Source organism: Gavialis gangeticus, unplaced genomic scaffold (genome assembly GCF_001723915.1).
Source record: "Gavialis gangeticus isolate Ggan-Ray unplaced genomic scaffold, GavGan_comp1, whole genome shotgun sequence".
Classification (NCBI taxonomy): domain Eukaryota; kingdom Metazoa; phylum Chordata; order Crocodylia; family Gavialidae; genus Gavialis; species Gavialis gangeticus.
In genome coordinates, this window is record NW_017729006.1 from 52,963,666 (window position 1) to 52,967,584 (window position 3,919).

Genomic DNA, 3,919 nt, shown 5'->3' on the forward strand with positions numbered 1-3,919 from the left:
CTGCCAGAGCTCTAGCGTCCTCAGAAAGTTGGGGCAGCGTTTCCGAGGAAAAGAGGGGGCAGAGAAACCTCTCGTGCTTTTATGCCCTTGGCTGCCCAGCTGAGAAGCGAAGTCAGGCTGAGACCAGGAGAAGGGGCGCGAGCCTCGCCCCTGCGAGGATCCCCGCTCCGCTGCCTGCGGCGTGGGCCCGCAATTAGACAAGGTGGGGAAGGGAAAGCAGGGCGTGAAATCCGAGCAGGGACCCAGGGGAAGCAGCTTCCACAAACAATCACGCTGTGTCTGCGCCGGAGCGCGGGGCAAAGCCATTGCCACAGCGCCCTCTCCCACGTGCAGCCTGAACTAGAGATCTGATCCTGGAGATGGGGGGGTCCTTCTCCTCTTTGCCCCCCTGCCTGCCTTTCCCCAGCCCTTCCACGTTGCCTCTATGAACAGACGCTGCAGAAAGGCTCTCCCTTTCTGTCACACGCACTCAAGCGGCCTCGGAAAGCCAGCCTGTCTTCTGCCTAGGAAACCCAGCATCTCCCCTCGCCCTGCTTGCCTGTATCATGGTTCTCTCTCTCTCTCTTTTTTTAATACAGCAGCCCGTTATCTCATGCTGTTAAATACAGGGGATGGTGGCGATCCCCGCATCAGAAGAGAGCGGGGGAAGCTCTCCCCAGCCCCGCAGGAGCCGGGCCAGGTGCGGGCTGCGGGACCGCAGGTCCCAGGGCGCTGCGTCCACAAGTTCCTGCGCGACCATCCACTCCGCTGCACCCGGGAGGGTGGATCTGGGCCGGGGCTTGCAGTCCTGGGCATGGCAAAGCTAGGATTTCAACCTGATTCAAGACAGCAGGATCGGGTCCTAAAGCAAACACCCCCGGAACACACACGTCTGTGCATAAACACACACCGCCAGTTATTACACAGAGCAAACAGCTCGTGTTTGCCTTATATTAGGGAGGACACTATTCCCAGAGACCAACTTTGATCACCTTCAAACTTCAGCCTCGGAAGTGGCGTTGGTGTGAGCAGGCGGAGGTTGCACTTAAACGATCAACCAGCGACCCCTCCCCCCCAAAATAAAAACCCCAAACACGCAGGTCTCCCCCAAATCCTTAAGGAGAAAGAGGACCGGGAAAGGACCCTTCTCTGTTAACTGTTTATTAATTACCCCTCCAGGAAACTTTAAATCACAAGGGGAAAATGCGGCCGTCGCTGAACAGCCAGGCGTGCAAATACTGAAACAATGAATAGATATTCAAATCAAAAGGCAGCGTGTAGGTTTTAATGTCTCCGTGTAGGCATTTTAATTCGCTACAGTTTTTACCAATAAAAAGTGCACGTCGTGCTATTCTACTGCTTAATAGTGCAAGATAGACGGCTTTTATTAGTCACAAACAGGACTCTTGGAAGAGGGGCTTTCAGCTCAGGAGCCCCATGGATGACAAGCTAAAGTAACCAGGGCAAAAGAGAGCATAAACCGGGGGAAAGTTCAATATAATCCGTACCCCGGCCATTTGCAGAAAGCAATCTGGCCACACATTTCAGGGAGGTCTTATCACAGAGACTTTACACGTTGTATTGAAATGACCTTAGTGGCTTTTCGTTCGCTCAGTTCTGCTAAGTCCAATCAGTAATGTTTTTATTGCAATAAGAAGCATGTTCCCTCCTTGCAGTGGACAAGACCGGATCCTTCTGATGCTAAACAAACACACAAAAATTATGCAAATCAAACCAAGGCTAGAATTTGTCTTTTGAAATGATAATATTAAACTCTATCAATCTCCCGCAATATTAGTCCCCGGTTTTTTTTTGGTTTTTTTTAAAGACAAAACGAGGGGTTTTTTGGAAGGCAGAGATGAAAATATTGCACTTTTTAGTACCGGTTGCTCTTTGTGTTTGTTCGGGCTCGAATTCCTGATTGAGTACATCGTCCCAAGGAAATCACAGAAGAGTTGCACCGAGGCAAAGAGCGGCAACATCCCATTTGATACATCCATACACATCTATGCCGCGTATGTAACACGTGTGTGTGTGTAGATCTGTACATACATGTAGCTGCGCACACTCTGAACTGAATCATATCAGTCCTCTTGGGACCACAGTATTTATTTAAGCACTCTTCCCAGGTCATAACTGTAACAGTCACTTAATAGCATTAATCCCCTGTTAAAATGTAAACACAGCGGCCATTGTATTCCCAATCTGAATTGCACCACTAATTATTAAAGAGGGGGAACTAAAAGCAATCAATTCCCGTAGATAAATACTTACGTCACCCCCGCTGGAAAGAAGAGAGATGTGTCTTCCCAAATAAAAAGGCGGAGGGTCTGCTCTATTTCTCAGGGCGTGCTGTTTGATTTAGAGAGCTTCATGTATGCATTTATAAGGTTATAATTAATTTTGCATTGGGAACTCTGCAGCTGCTGCAGCTGCGCTAAAGCAGAGCCCCCCAAATGCAGATCCTTAAAGGTCGGTTTGCCAAACAGAGAAATGTACTATTCAGATGCAATCGCCTGAGATCGATTATTCTATATAACTCTGGCAATATGAGAGTGCGCTATGTTAAGCTCTTGTGGGGTTTTTTAAAAACATTTTCCTAGTTTTATTTAATGTATGTGCATTAATCATCACGTAGGGGAGCGAGCGTCTGTCCTGTAATCTGTTGCATTGAGTTTAGCTGTTGTTTATCACTTTCTTATCGCAAACTGGGAACTCGAGATTTCATGACAAGAAATACCTGTTGGGGTTAACCTCCTCCCCCTCACCTCCCTTTTTTCGAGGATTGCATCTCCCAGAGGCCAGCTGATACAGCTGGAGAGGCATTAATCCACTGTGTCTGCTGGCCAGACCGCTTCGGAGCCTTGCGCGGGAGGGATGGGGATGGGGGTGGGCAGAGAAGAAGGGGGGGGAGCCCAGGTGACTTCCAACAGCCAAAACACCCAAAACTCAACATGCTTCCAGATGTCCACCCGGGCAGGTGATGTCCAGACCCTCCGCTTCCCAGGGAAGCACACCCCTGGAGAGAGAGCGAGAGCATGGCAGCCGCCTCTCTCAGTGCATCTCGGCATTAGTTCGTTGGGTACAGCCGAGATCTTGTATTGGACCTAATAAAAGATCTGGCTGTACCCAAACAGCCGGCCCAACACAGCTACGCCCATACCCCTGTCTGCATTAGCAGCATTGGGTAATTGATTAACAATGGGCAGCCCGGCCAACTTACACCTCTCCCCTTCCCGTCCCTGTGCGGCAGACTCCGAGGGAACCTATTTCCCCCCAACCCCTTCATTGTGCTGCTCTGGGACAGCTCGCAAAGCCTCCCCCTGCCAGCGGCCCGCACCTCCACATTTGGTTAACTAAATGGCGTGAAGGGGTGGCACACAGGGATGCAACGAGGGGGGAAGCAGCGGGGCGGCGGAGCCCGAGACCCGCGGGGTGATGCCAGCCCGGCCAGCCCGCGGGAACGTGTGCTGGCGCCCCCCCTAGGCGGGGCAAAGCCGGGGGAGGGGTGGGGGTGACCCCGCGGGCTCCTGGTCCGCCCTGTCCTGAAGGCGGAGATGTTCCAGCGCGGGATCGGAGACGGGGACTGGTGGGGGCACGCCCTGCGGCTGCCCCCCACGGGCCCGGGGGACAGGGCTGCCATGTGTTGCACGCGGGCACGGCCGGGCACCCCCCTCCCCTCCATGCAACCCCCCCAATTTGGCTGGGGGGTTGCACCACCCGCAGGCGGGAGGCAGGGCGTGCGGCGCAGCAGGGCCGCCTCCTCGCACCCCCCTCCCTCCTCCTCCTCCTCCTCCCGGGGCCGGCGGAGGGGCGGGCCCGGCGGAGCATGCAGATGAGGCGCCGTGACGGACAGCTCGGCTCCCCAATGCCCCTCGGAAACCCGAGCGCGCCGGGCCGCCGCCGCACACTCCGCGCCGCAGAGCGCCGGGCGCCGGGC